The sequence below is a fragment of the Ceratotherium simum genome, chromosome 5, assembly GCF_057802395.1.
Source record: "Ceratotherium simum simum isolate JZ-2026a chromosome 5, ASM5780239v1, whole genome shotgun sequence".
Classification (NCBI taxonomy): domain Eukaryota; kingdom Metazoa; phylum Chordata; class Mammalia; order Perissodactyla; family Rhinocerotidae; genus Ceratotherium; species Ceratotherium simum.
The window spans coordinates 89952076-89967658 of NC_141904.1; the positions used below are offsets into that span (position 1 = coordinate 89952076).

The window sequence follows — 15583 nt, forward strand, 5'->3', positions numbered from 1 at the left end:
GGCCTCGCCCCCACGCTCAGTCTGGAGGCAGACGGTCCGGGGCTGGCCCGGCAGGGCTGCTCCAGGAGGCTCCTCTCCCTGCTGCCCTGTCACCCCAGGGGAGTTGCCCTCGTCCACGTGGGTCAGGACGGAGCTCCAGCCTCAGAGCTCGTGCTCCCAGCAGCAGGACAGAGGGAGAAGCAGAAGGAGGGGCCTACTGCTCTCTCCTAGGAAATATCTAGAAGCCGCACAAATTGCTTCCCTTCCCAGCCTGGAGGGAGAGCTCGGTTACACTCCCAGCCCGGCTGCAGAGGAGGCTGGGAGCTCTGTAGTCTTGGGTGGCCACATGCCCAGCTAAAAGTCAGCAGTTTGGCTGCTCTGAGAAGTGGACACTGCTACTGGGAGCCGCCTGGACCTCTCTGCCACACCCCTTTTAATGCTCCCTCCCTCCACCCGACCACTCCCTGCCCTGAGTTCAAGTTTTATGAAAAATGGTCCATCAGACAAACTGCATTAAGTAATTCATAATTCAGTAACCAGCTGAAAATCATGGGCCGGTGGTTGCTTCTCATTAGATTTGCTGGCAAATCGCTGGTGGGACTCCATTACCAACTCTGAGGGTCTCTCCCTCCCAGAGCGCACTGTGCACGAGCAGCCAGAAGCATCTTCTCCAATGGAAGTCGATCATGTCACTCCCCTGCTCCTGGATCCCCTGCTCCTTAGAACCAAACCCACAGCCCTTCCTGTGGAACTGAGTGTGCGCTAACGAGGGAGGTCAGAGGCAGTCGCTGGCCCAGCCAGCCAGGGCCCAAAGCTCACACAAGAGGAGGAGAAAGTCTCGTTAGCAGAGGGTTCTAGTATCAGAGCTGACTGCTTTCCAGGCCGTGAGCTGGAAGATATTTAAAATGCGAAATGCACCAGTAGGAAGTGGTCCTAGAACAAGGGGTGCTGGTACAATCCCCGACTCCCCAGCCTCACTCCCCACCTTTCTCTTGTATGTGCCTAACCCCCCAGCTTCCTCTGGTCTGGAATGCCTCCTCTCCATTTCTTGTGGTCAGAGCCAAGCACTGGGCCCCACCAGACACCACCTCCCTCAAAGACGCTGTCCTGATACCACCAGCAGCAGGTGAGCGAGTGCTGTGCCGTGAATGTCCTTCCTTTCTACCTGTGAACAGCTGTCTGTACTACAGTTAGGTCCCTGTCTTGTCTCCCAGCTGGACCGTGCTCTTCGGGCGGGATCTATGTCTGATTCATCTTGGGGATCCCGATGGAGTTTGGCCAAGTGCCCAGCATGAGGGCTTCCCAGAGAGTAACCTCATGGGCAGAGTGTCTGTGGGAGACTGAACAATTCAGTGTGAGTAAAGTGCAAGGAAGGGGTGGTAGTGAAAAGGTCCGCAGGGGGACAGGTCACAGAGGGTCCCGAAAGCCCACTAAGGAACTGGGACTTGCCCTGAAGGGAATGAGAGCCAGGCACAGATTTCAAGGAGAGTGACACCGGTTGACCACACATCCGGCTGTTTAGTGTCAAGAAAACCAAAACGGGGGACATGAAGGGGGCGTGACAAGACTCCCAGCCCGTCCCCAGCCCTCTTCTTACTTCTCCTGGCCCTGCTCTCAGAGGGAGAAGGAAAATCTTCTCTGACTGGCCAGATGCTGGGACCCACCCGGGAAAGTCTCGTGAGCACGTTGAAAACTCTGCACACACTGCAACCCAGCCCCGGGAGAAGCAGCCAGGGGCCTCCTGGGCATTCCTCACGCTTCTTAGGAGCCCATGCAGAAGCTCCCTGATAGAGGGACCCTCACTCTGGACCCCCCAGGATGTCTGGCTGCCCCTGGAGATCCCCTGGAACCTTGAGCTGGCTGAACAGCCCATACCTCGGGCGGGACTCTTAGAGGGACTGCTCTGTGCCACTGTTATAAACAGGAGAAATCCTCACAGTGGAAAGTCCCAACGCCTGCACTGTAGTCAGAAAACTCAGCTGCACTTGTAAGTGACCCTGAAGCCGCTCTGGGGGCACACACCCATGCCACTTCTCTGATGCCCCACACAGGCTGCCTCACGGGACATGGTTATGCTATCACGGATCTCTTGGTTATAGTTAATCAAGGCCACAGGATCAGAAGTTTCCCTTGGTCCTTCTGAGAATGTTAGGTAATGTCAGTACCCAGTTTCTGCCTTTCTGCCCTCTGATGCGGCTCACAGCCTTTTCCCTTCAGAACCATGTTTGTTGCTGTTGAGAGTTAGCATCATAATTCTAAGTCACTTTCCCATTTAGTTGTTCTGACTAACTCCAGGCACTACATCACTACACGCTTCTCACACTGGAGCACACACAGCCCTATCCTGTGCAGGGAGGATGCAAAACAGCGTCTCTGTGACACATCTTTCTGGAGCTTCAAGTTTATTACAAGACTTGGGAAACCAAGTACTTTACAAGAACCGTCCCTCTTCCCCACAAACATGGAAGAAGAGACGGAGAGGACAGGGGAGGGACGAAGTGCCCCCGGAAGAAGAGTCCGGTCTGGCAGACCTGCAGCTAGGGAGGTCTCTCCTCGTGTCCCCCAGGCGCCTCCAGGCCGTCCTCTAAGTTCACCAAGTGTTCTGGATACGATGCTTCTGAAGGCCACGGAGGTGCCAGGTACTGTTGTGATTTGAATCCCGGCCAGAGAACGCCGCAGTAGTTTTCAGCCTTCCGTCATCCAGTGGACCAAACCCTCCCAACGGACGTCCGTGCACAGAAGGCCTGGACTCCTTGCCCTGCTCCCACTCACAGCTGAATGCCTCCAGCCTCTGGCCAACCTCTCACGCCACGCTGCCAGCCTCCCTGGAGCTCAGCATCTTGCTCTCCATTGCAACTGCAGGAGGGCGGCTTGACCTCCCCACAGTCTGTGATCTGAACCCTGCCACAGATCACAGCAGCTTCACTCTGTTGCGTTTGCCATACTTCTTGCTGGGCAGGCGAAACAGAACCGACTTATCAAGTTTAGGAATCTCCCCGCGGCGCCCCGTCGGCCCTGGCTGGGGCCAGAGGGAGAGGCTGGGGTCGCCCCATCAGGCTGCCCAGCGTCGGCGGAGTCTCCGCTGCCGCACCCACCGTGGGGGCACTTGGTTTTCCCTGGGGCTCCACCACGGTTGCCGGGGCCGTGGGTGGAGGGGAAGGCCCCGGGGCCACGCTGGGGGGCTGGGCTGGGGGTGGGGGTCCTCGACTCCAGGCTGGGGAGGGGACTGGCAGGCTCTGTGGCCTTCAGCCCTGACTCCTGCTTCTCTTCAGGCTGCTCATCTGCCTGGCGGAACCAGGTGGGCAGCACCGGCGCACTCTGACTGCCAGTTCCAGTGGGCGCAGAGACCTCTGGCTGCACCTCCAGGATCTGGAGAGAACGCCGGGTGTTGGGGACAGGTGGGGGGCGGGACCTTACAGTGATGAACTCCTCCAGGGGTTTCTGAGACCTTAATATTAGGTATGTGCCCATTACCTCATCAAACTGCCTTCTTCTTAATGAACGTCGGATCCCGCCCCACTCGAAGCCCATGTTCATCATTTCCTCTATCACCCAGGGGTCCCTGTAATCACAACGAAGCTCCCTGTAAGGCCTGAGTTTCTCCTGGCCCATGTTGACCCACGGGTCGTTCATGAGATCTTCTAAAGTTATTCTCTGGCTGGAGGTGAAGGTCATCATTCTGCGCAGGAGTTGAATACAGTCAGGTGTTAAGGCTAGATAAGGGAACTGGATTTGCCCTCTCAGTACCTGTCTCGTCAGTGTACCCACATCTTCTCCTGGGAAAGGCAGGCAACCTGTGAGCATAACGTAGAGCACGACACCGAGGCTCCAGACGTCGACGGGGGGGCCGTGGTACTTCCAGTGCAGCAAGATTTCTGGGGTGGTGTAAGAGATGGTACCGCAGAAGGACCCCAGCTTGCGGCCCAGGAACACAGTGCTCAGACCGAAGTCTGCGAGTTTCACATTCAGGCCCTCATCCAGAAGAATGTTCTCCGGCTTCAGGTCCCGGTGCACGATGCCTTTCCGGTGGCAGTAGTGGACGGCAGAAACCAACTGCCGGAACATCACTCGGGCCTCTTCCTCTGTCATGTAGCCATTGCGGTGGGTTTCTATATAACTATCCAGGTCTCCTCCAGGAACATACTCCATAACGAGGAGTAACAACTCCTCCGTGTCAATCACCTCAAACAACTGAACGATATTCGGATGATTCACAGCCTTCAGAATCTGCACTTCACGGCAAAGTTTCTTGATTCTGGAGGGGGTCTGTTGCTTCTTTTCAATGACTTTAACAGCCACCTCTGCCCTGGTCGGGATGTGGCGGGCTAACCACACCGTGCCGAAGCCCCCCTCACCCACCGTCTCAATGAACTCATAGTTGTTAATATGGGGCGGCACGTCAACAGCAGCGGTGGCCGCACGGTCCGGAAGCATGGTGACCTGCTAACTACACTGACAACACTAACAACGCTAACTATGCTAACAAACAAAACTATCGTATGCTAACTAATACTAACTAATGATACTAACAATGCCACCTATGCTTACTATGCTAACAAATAATACTAACTATACTAAATATGCTAACTATACCAAATATGCTAACTATACCAAATATGCTAACTATACCAAATATGCTGACTATACCAAATATGCTAACTATACCAAATATGCTAACTATACCAAATATGCTAACTATACTAACTGTACCAACGATACTCACTATACTAACTGTACTAACAATGAAGAAAACAAGCTAACCACAGTCCAAGCGCTAGAGGTCACCACCAACGTGCTTCCTCCACTATAAGGACCAAAAACCTAGGCCCGGCCAGATACTTATATAGGGATTTGTAAATTCCATCACAGTGGCTCCTTATGAGGTCAGAGCAACAAATGGGCCAGTCATGGCAGGGGATGACCCACAGTGGTTTTCTCAGTGTCTGGTCTCAAGACCCCTTTACCCTTAAATAAAAAGCCCCTTGGGGTCCTTTTTCTTATGCGGGACATTAGAGAGTGATATTTACTTTATTAGAAATGAAAATCTGTAGGATGCTTCAGTGGCCTTTTCATTTCTAAATTAAAAAACTAATAATTTTTGGCTTTTAAAGACCTCATAACATCTATACTTAAAATATTCAATTCCTTTTCCTTAAACTTTGATTAGTCTTAAAATGATCCTACATCTGATACTAGAATGCCATCAGAAAGTGTTCTGCTGCATAAGACTCCAGAAGGGACATCATCAACATTTAGAAAGCTGAGAGGAAGAGAGCTATCGTCGTCTCTTCCCCAGGAAGATCATGAGCAGATTTCTAATCAGAAACCTTGGAGGCCAGATGGCACGGGGTGATGTATTCAAAGCGCTGAAGGAAAACAGAATCCTGTATCTGGCAAAACTGTCCTTCAAAAATGAGGGAGAAATTAAGACATTCCCGTATAAACCAAAGCCGAGAGAGTTCTTGCCACTAGACCTGCCCTCCCATGACGGGAGTCCTTCAGGTTGAAACGAAAGGACAGGGGACAGTAACTCAACGCCTTATGAAGAAATGAAGCTCTCTGGTCAAAGCAGGCACGTGGGCGATTACAGAAGCGAGGGCTACGGGAACTTTGGTGCGTAGCTCCCCTTTCTGTTTTCTACGTTAAGAGACTAAAGTATGAAAAACCCAATTATCAGTACATGTTTTTGGACACACGATGCCTAAAGACGTAATGTTGTGACATTAATAATGGAAGTGGGGTGGAGTCAGAGCCGTATAGGAGCCAAGTTTCTGTACGTTACTGAAGTTAAGCTGGTGTGAATGGACACTAGAGTGCTGTAACTTTAGGATGTTAAGTGTAATCCCAATGTAACCACAAAGAAAAAAACTATAGAATATACACAAAAGAAAATGAGCAGGTAATTAAAATGTTTCGCTACCCGAAGTCAACTAAATGTAAAAGACGACAGTCATGCGGGAATGACAAAAAAAGCTATAAGGCATATAGAACACAAACAGCAAAATGACAGAGGTAAGTCCCTCCTTGTCAGAAATTACTTTAAATCTAAATGCGTTCGACTCTCCAATCAGAAGACAGATTGGCAGAAGGATAGAAAAACATTCTCCAACTATTTGCTGTCTACAAGAGACTTACTGTAGACCCAACAACACAAAAAAGTTGAGCACCAAAGAGTGGAAAAAGATAGTCCACGCAAATAGTAACCAAAAGAGAGCTGGGGTTCCTATATTAATATGAGGCGAAATAGACTTTAAATCAAAAGTTTACAGGAGACAAAGAAGGGCATCATCTATTAATAAGAGATTCAATACAGCAGGAAGATATAAGCTACAACGACTCATCGCAAACTTCAGATGTCACAGACTAAAAATCCACCGCATGCAACACATAGAACCCCCTCCAATTTGCAAGGCGACCCATGAGGAAATATGAAAGTCGTGCCTGCAGAGGACTCTTAAAACTTCACCCTCAAGGCCACGTGGATGCTCCCCCTCCCCCACCTAAAACCCCAAATAAAAACCCTTGCGTGTAGCTTTTCAGGGAGTTCGGGATTACAGCGTTGGCTGCCTGTTCCCCTTGCTCAGCATTTTCCAATACAATTCCTACTTTCTTCCACTAGACCCCGAGTCAGAGATCGGCTTGCTGTGCAATGGGCGAGCAAACCCACTTCCAGTTCGGTAACAGTTTCTTTGTGGAAAATGCATACATCTGATCTTGCAAATGGCTCACCTCAGGGAAAAGAGTGCACACGAATTCACAAACAGGCTTCTCTGGTAAAAACAGTTCCCTGCTGCCCCGGGAGGCTGAAACAGCCAACCAGAAAGGTGGTGGCTAGGATCACTTGAGTCTAAAGAAAAATAACCTCAGCAAGCAGGGACCCCGGGGTAGGGGGTGGGGCTCAGGAGGGACTCTCAGGGTTCATTTCCTTCACATTTGGCAAAGACCACCAGCTCGTGGCGTCCATCAATACCTTAGTGCGCCAAGCTAATGAAATCCACACATCACCTTTCTGAGTCATCAAATGCAGCCCCTCTGCCCACTAATTTGAGAAGGGCTTGCTGTGGAAGGGGGGACAGGGGAAGTTTCTCTGTTGAGCAGGGTGAACGGTCCACTTTTCTCTTTTCTTCCAACTAGCCCTGACTTTCTCGGCTTTGGTGTGCTCCCGCCCCGTATCTGACCATCTGAGGTTGTGCTGGCTTGGGGCAAGAGCCGGCCAACATGCGCTTCAAGGACAAGGAGCTACATAGCCTAGGAGGTGATGCCCAATACAAAAGGGGGCGCGTTTCCTGCAGCGTGTGGCCCAGAGAAGACGAGGTCTGTGTGGTCAGCAGGGGCCAGGTTGGGGGGAGATGGGGAGGGCGGTCAAAGGGCACACAGCTGCCGTGAGGGAGGATAAGTAAGTCCAGAGATCTAACGTGCAGCATGATGACTAGAGTTAATGCAGCTTCATACACTGGAAATTTACTAAGAAGAGATCTCAGGTGCTTGCACCATGGGAAAAAAAAACAATTATGTGAAGAGATAGACACGTTAATTAGCTTTATTGTAGCAACCATTTCACTATGTATCTCTATACCAAAACATGTTGTACGCCTTAAATATCTATCATTTGTATTCAAAAACACCCCACAAAAGACGAGGTCTACGATATGAATGGCCAGTAGCTGCACCTGGACTTCTACAATGACAGGAATGACACTCCTGCCAGGCTCAGGCCCAACCTTTGAAAGGACTGGCAACTTGTGCTTTCTCACTCTTAGAGACCAGCCACCACGCTGTGAGGAAGGCCACGGAGCCATGGGCAGGAGGACCAAGGCCCCGGCCATGAGCCCAGCTGAGCTCCCAGCTGTCAGCCAGCACCAACGTGCTAGCCATTGTGAGCAAGGCCTCAGCTGATGTCACACAGGGCAGAGAGGAGCTGTCCCCCCAGGCCCTGCCCAAACTGAAATCTTGAGTAAATAAGTGATGATTCTCATTTTAAACCACTAAGTTTAGGGGTGGTTTCTTACACAACGACTGATAACTAAGACACCACCTCACCCCTTGGCCCATGCACACTCCAGTTCTTCAAATCCCCCTCACCCCATTACAGACTGAATGGTGTGGCCCCCCCAAATTCATATGTTGAAGCCCTAACGCCCAGGGTAGCTGTGTCTGGAGATGGGGCCTGTGAGGAGGTGCTACAGGCAAAATGAGGCCATAAGGGTGGGGCCCCGACTTGGCAGGACTAGTGCCCTCACAAGAGGAAGAGACACCAGAGCTCTCTCTCCCCCATGTGAGGATGAGGGGAGAAGGCGCCACCAGGAAGAGGGGTCCCACCAGGAGCCCACCCTGCCAGACGCTGACCTGGGACTTGCAGCCTCCAGAACTGTGGGAAAAGGAACTTCTGCTGCTCATGCTGCCCAGTGTCTGGCACTTTCTTGTGGCAGCTGAGCTGGCGGGTCACCCCCGCCTCAAAGCCTCTGCACACACTCCTCCTGCCTGGAACACTCCACGTGGTTAACGTCTGACCATTGGTCACTCTCAGCAACCGTGTCTCTGACGCAGGGGGGCATCTCTGACCGCCCTCCACATACTGGGCCAGCCCTCTCTCCCCATTCATCCTCTCCAGGCAGCCTGCCCCCCCCCCACAGCACAGGCCAGTCTGCAGCTGAGATGCCTGGGGGGATGCTGCCCCCTCTGAGCTCAGCACAGGACCTGGCACACACAAGTGCTCCCCTGTAGAAGGGACAGCAGCACTGCTCAGGAAGGTCAGGGCACCTTCTGACCCAGAAGTTCTGCTTCTTCTTCGAGACACCAGGGATGCGGGGGACACGGCCTGGAGGGTCGGGAAGCAAGAGAAGGAAGAGAAGGCGGCTAGTAACGGCTACTATCAAGCTGCCCACCTCCGCGGGGGCCCCCGCTCTGGACACCCACCCCTGTGGGCAACAGGCTCGGTCCACCAGGGAGCCCTGGCAGCCGGGGCAGAGCACACCCCTCAGAGCTCTCCCACCCGAGCGGTGCGGCTGAAGGTGCTCCTGGGGGACAGCAAGTCTCCACACTTCAACCTGTCACACAGGCCGAGGAGCCTCCAGAAGTAAGGAGAGTCCCCAGGCAGAGGAGTGCTGGCAGCTGGCAGTCAGGCCAGTGTGCACTGAGGAGGCGAGGGCGAGGGGCTCTGACAGCCGGTGCTCCCTGGACTAAGAGAGAGCCTCCTGCTGTCCTTATCATATAACCCAGTGGATAACTGAGCCTTCCTGTGGCCTCCGGAAGGTCAACGGGACAAGTGATCATTTTTGTCACTCTTGTTTCACTTCTCTGCTGGACCTTGCAGGCTGACTCATTCAACACGTGTGCCAACCCCCTCCGTCGATGCTTGGCTGCATGTGAGTCTCTGGAAAAACCGAAATCTACATTTCCGACTCCTTTGCAGCCAGGGTTCTGCCAGTGGCCTCAGCTCCTCTGGACAGACGCCTGCCCGAGATTTAGAAGGTGGAAGTGAGCGACCCAAGGTGATGGAGGAGGGGGCTCCTGGCTGGCAGGGAACAGAGGGGTCTGGTTCTCCCACAGCGGTGTGCTCCAGTGTCTGGGCCTGAGCATCAAAGGCAGGGGGGTTTCCATGGCAACAGTCTTGGGTGGGGTTAGTGATTGTCCAGGTGACTGTTACTGTTGTCCCTGGCCACGGGGCATCCAAGCTCGGTCCCCTGGTAGTCCTGGAATCTCAGTCCTAATGCCCATAAATAAATTCCTGTCTGCTCAAACCAGAAAGAGAGGATTCTGTCGTCTGCAACTAATCACTGCGACTGGCACAAATTCAGATTCTGAAATCACCTCTATTGTGTGTCCTGTGTGAAAAAAATACAGGCGAGCTTAAGAAAAACGAGTAAAAATCATCTGTAATCCCACCACCTGAGGTAATCACTGTAATATTTGTGCATGTTTACTTCTGGGCTTTGTATTCTATCCATTTGTTTATACAGTCAAAACGACAGTTTGTATCATTCTATGCCAACTTTGCTCACTTAACATGGGTTGTAAAAGTGTCCCAGTTGCCTGGTCCACAGGCCTCCAGTAGCTTTCTAGACCAAGTCAGTTTCCTCTCCACCCACTCTTACTCTTTTCAAACCACATTACTGAGGTGTAATTGACATACAAAAGCTGTACATATTTAACACATACAGTTTGATGACTTTGGAGACAAGTATACCTCTGTGAAACCATCACCTCAATCTGTGCCATAAACATATCCATCACCCCCAAAAGTTTCCTCTACCCTTTTTGTTTATTATTTTGTGCGTGTGTGCCGTAAAAATACTTAACATCAGATTTACCCTCTGAGCAAAATTTTAAGCACACAACCAAGCATCATTAACCAGAGGCACTCTGCTGCACAGCAGATCTCTAGGACTTACTCATCCTGAGTAACTGAGACTCTGTACCCTTTGACTAATACCTCTCCCTTTCCCCTTTCCTCAGCCCCTGGCAACCATTCTACTCTCTTCTTCTAAGAGTTTGACTATTTTAGATGGCTCATGTAAGTGGTATGATGTGCTATATGTCCTTCTATGTCTGGCTTATTTCACTTAGCATAACGTCCTCCAGATTCATCCAAGTTGTTGCAAATGGCAGGATTTCCTTCTTTTTCAAGGCCAAATAATATTCCATTGTGTGTGCATACCACCTTTTCTTTATCCATTCCTCACACTGATACATATTTAGGTTGCTCCCACGTCTTGGCTCTTGTGAATAAGGTTGCAATGCACATGGGAGTGTAGATATATCTCTTTGAGATGCTGATTTCAATTCCATGGGGTATACACCCAGTAATGGGACTACTGGATCATTTGGTAGGACTGTTTTCAATTTTTTATCTGACTTTGGCGTCAGGGTAATGCTGGCCTCACACATGAATGCAGAAGTGTTCCTTCTGTTTTTTTGAAGAGTTGAAGAAGGACTGGTATTAGTTCTTCTTTAAATGCTTGGTAGAATTCACCTGGGAAAGCATCTGGTCATGGGCACACATCTTATGTTACTGATGTCACAACTCACATCTTTTATAGTGTGCATCCACTAACAGGTCTTTGTCGTTATAGTTATTCTTAATACTTTTGTCTTTTAACTTTTACACCAGGGTTAAAAGTGATTTATGCACCACCACTACAGTATTACATTGTTTTGTGTTTGTCTACATATTTACCTTTACCAGTAAGATTTATACTTTCACGTGCTTTTGTGCTGCTGTTTAGTATCCTTTCATTTCAACTTGAAGCACTTTTCGTGAGGCAGGTGTAGTGGTGACAAACCCCCTCAGCTGTTGTTTCTCTGGGGAAGTCTCTCTCTCTCCTTTGCCAGGTATAGTATCCTTGGTTGGCAGGTTTTTGCTTTCAGCACCTTCAATATATCATCTGACTCTCTCCTGACCTTCAAGGTTTCTCTTGAAAAACATGCTGATCATCTTACGGGGTTCCCTTGTATGTGATCACTCACTCTTCTCGTGCTGTTTTCAAATTGCTCTCTTTGTCTTTGACTTTTGACGATTTAATTAAGGTGTCTTGGTGTGGACCCTTTTTAAGTTCAACTTTGGGGTCTTTTGGGCTTCATGCACCTGGATGTCCATTGCTCTCCCCCAAATTTGCAAAGTTTTCAGCTATTATTTCTTTAAGTATGCTTTGTGCCCCGTTCTCTTTCTCTTCTCCTTCTGGAACATCCATTACGTCATGCTGGTTTTCTTCATGGTGTCCCCTAAGTCTTACAGTCTTTCTTAATTCTTTTTTCCTTTTGCTCCTCTGACCAGATAATTTCAAGTAACCTGTCCTTGACTTCACTGATCTTTCTTCTGCCTGTTCAAGTCTGATGCTGAAGCTCTCTACTGAATTTTTCAGTTCAGTCTTGGTGTTCTTTAGCTCCAGAAGGTGTCTGTTCAGTTGTCTGTCTGTGTCCTCTTGTAGCTCACTGAGCTTCTTGAAGATGACTGTTTTGAATCTTCTGTCAGGCAATCTGTAGATCTCCATTTCTTTGGGGTCAGTTACTAGAGCTTTATTTTGTTGCTTTGGTGGTGTCACGTTTCCCTGATTCTTTGTGATCCTTTTTTTTTTTTTTTAATTTTTTGTTTATTGCAGTAACATTGGTTTATAACATTGTATAAATTTCAGGTGTACATCATTATACTTCTATTTCTGCATAGATTACATCATGTTCACCACCCAAATACTAATTACAACCCATCACCACACACATGTGCCAAGTTATCCCTTTCGCCCTCCTTCCTCCCCACTTTCCCTCTGGTAACCACCAATCCAATCTCTGTCTCTATGTGTTTGTTTATTGTTGTTATTATCTATTACTTAATGAAGGAAATCATATGGTATTTGACCTTCTCCCTCTGACTTATTTCACTTTGCATAATACCCTCAATGTCCATCCATGTTGTCACAAATGGCTGGATTTCATCATTTCTTATGGCTGAGTAGTATTCCATTGTGTACATATACCACATCGTCTTTATCCATTCGTCCCTTGATGGGCACTTAGGTTGCTTCTAAGTCTTGGCTATTGTGAGTAACGCTGCAATAAACACAGGGGTGCATGTATCTTTATGCATTGATGTTTTCAAGTTCTTTGGATAAATACCCAGCAGTGGAATAGCTGGATCATATGGTAGTTCTATCCTTGATTTTTTGAGGAATCTCCATACTGTTTTCCATAGTGGCTGCACCAGTTTGCACTCCCACCAGCAGTGTGTGAGAGCTCCCTTCTCTCCACATCCTCTCCAACACATGTTGTGTCCTGTCTTGTTAATTATAGCCATTCTGACGGGCGTGAGGTGATATCTCATTGTAGTTTTGATTTGCATTTCCCTGATAGTTAATGATTTTGAACATCTTTTCATGTGTCTGTTGGCCATCTGTATATCTTCTTTGGAGAAATGTCTGTTCAGGTCTTTTGCCCATTTTTTGATTGGGTTGTTAGTTTTTTTGTTGTTGAGATGTATCAGTTCTTTGTATATTTTGGAGATTAAGCCCTTATCAGACGTATGGTTTGCAAATATCTTCTCCCAATTGTTAGGTTGTCTTTTCATTTTGTTGATGGTTTCCTTTGCTGTGAAGAAGCTTTTTAGTTTGATGTAGTTCCATTGGTTTATTTTTCTATTGTTTCTCTTGCCCGTCAGACATGGTGCTTGAAAATATGTTGCTAAGACCGATGTCGAAGAGTGTACTGCCTATGTTTTCTTCTAGAAGTTTCATAGTTTCAGGTCTTACATTCAAGTCTTTAATACATTTTGAGTTAATTTTTGTGTATGGTGTAAGGTAAGGGTCTACTTTCATTTTTTTGCATGTGGCTGTCCAGTTTTCCCAACACCATTTGTTGAAGAGACTTTCTTTTCCCCATTGTATGTGCTTGGCTCCTTTGTCAAATATTAGCTGTCCATAGATGTGTGGGTTTATTTCTGGGCTTTCGATTCTATTCCATTGATCTGTGTGTCTGTTTTTGTGCCAGTACCATGCTGTTTTGGTTACTATAGCTTTGTAGTATATTTTGAAATCAGGGAGTGTGATACCTCCAGCTTTGTTCTTTTTTCTCAGGATTCCTTTACTTATTCGGGGTCTTTTGTTGTTCCAAATAAATTTTAGGATTCTTTGTTCTATTTCTGTGAAAAGTGTTGTTGGAACTTTGATAGGGATTGCATTGAATCTATAGATGGCTTTAGGAAGTATGGACATCTTAACTATGTTAATTCTTCCAATCCAAGAGCACGGAGTATCTTTCCATCTCTTTGTTTCCTCTTCAATTTCTTTCAGCAATGTTTTATAGTTTTCCGTGTACAGCTCTTTCACCTCTTTGGTTAAGTCTATTCCTAGGTATTTTATTCTTTTTGTTGCAATTGTAAATGGGATGGTATTCTTAATTTCCCTTTCTGCTATTTCGTTGTTAGTGTATAGAAATGCAACTGATTTTTGTATGTTGATTTTGTATCCTGCAACTTGACCGTATTCGTTTATTACTTCTAAAAGTTTTCTGGTGGATTCTTTAGGGTTTTCTATATATAAAATCATGTCATCTGCAAATAGTGACAGTTTCACTTCTTCCTTTCCAATTTAGATCACTTTTATTCCTTTTTCTTGCCTGATTGTTCTGGCTAGGACTTCCAGTACTATGTTACATAGGAGTGGTGACAGTGGGCATCCTTGTCTGGTTCCTGTTCTTAGAGGGATAGCTTTCAGTTTTTCACCATTGAGGATGATATTAGCTGTGGGTTTCTCATATATGGTCTTTATTATGTTGAGGTACTTTCCTTCTATCCCCATTTTATTCAGAGTTTTTATCATAAATGGATGCTGTATCTCGTCAAATGCTTTCTCTGCATCTATTGAGATGATCATGTGATTTTTATTCTTCATTTTATTAATGTGGTGTATCACGTTGATTGATTTGCGAATGTTAAACCATCCCTGCATACCTGGAATGAATCCCACTTGATCATGGTGTATAATCTTTTTAACGTATTGTTGTAGGCAATTTGCTAGTATTTTGTTGAGGATTTTTGCATCGATGTTCATCAGTGATATTGGCCTCTACTTTTCTTTTTTTGTGCTGTCCTTGTCTGCTTTGGTATCAGGGTAATGTCAGCTTCATAGGATGAGTTAGGGAGCTTGCCCCCCTCCTCAGTTTTTTGGAAGAGTTTGAGAAGGATAGGTATTAAGTCTTCTTTGAATGTTTGGTAGAATTCACCAGGGAAGCCGTCTGGTCCTGGACTTTTATTTTTGGGGAGGTTTTTGATTACTGTTTCAATCTCCTTACTGGTGATTGGTCTATTCAAATTCTCTATTTCTTCTTGATCCAGCTTTGGAAGGTTGTATGATTCTAAGAATTTATCCATTTCTTCCAGATTGTCGAATTGGTTGGCATATGGCTTTTCATAGTATTCTCTTATAATCTTTTGTATTTCTGAGGTGTCTGTTGTAATTTCTCCTCTTTCATTTCTGATTTTACTTATTTGTGCCTTCTCTCTTTTTTTCTTGGTGAGTCTAGCTAAAGGTTTGTCAATTTTGTTGATCTTCTCAAAGAACCAGCTCTTGGTTTTATTAATTTTTTCTATTGTTTTTTTAGTCTCTATTTCATTTATTTCTGCTCTGATTTTTATTATTTCCCTTCTTCTACTGATTTGGGGCTTTGTTTGTTCTTCTTTTTCCAGTTCCTTTAGGTGTATTGTTACATGGTTTATTTGAGATTTTTCTTGTTTGTTGAGATAGGCCTGTATTGCTATAAACTTCCCTCTTAGAACCACTTTTGCTGTATCCCATAAATTCTGGCATGTCGTATTTTCATTTTCATTTGTCTCCAGGTATTTTTTGATTTCTTCATTGATTTCTTTGTTGACCCAGTCGTTGTTCAGTAGCATTTTGTTTAATCTCCACGTATTTGTGGCTTTTCTGATTTTCTTCCTATAGTTGATTTCTAGTTTCATACCGTTGTGGTCAGAAAAGATGCTTGGTATTATTTCAATCTTCTTAAATTTATGGAGACTTGTTTTGTGGCCTAATATGTGATCAATCCTGGAGAATGTTCCATGTGCATTTGAAAAGAACGTGTATTCTTCGGTTTTTGGATGGAATGCTCTGTATAT

General features: G+C 47.1%; 1 protein-coding gene and 1 pseudogene across 1 annotated transcript in view; both read right to left on the reverse strand.

Moving 5' to 3' along the window:
* Positions 1–15583, reverse strand: part of IQSEC1 (IQ motif and Sec7 domain ArfGEF 1) — a 368724-nt gene that overhangs the window by 250988 nt on the left and 102153 nt on the right. The window lies entirely within an intron of this gene.
* On the reverse strand, positions 2891–4708 carry LOC147917153 (serine/threonine-protein kinase MARK2 pseudogene; annotated as a pseudogene).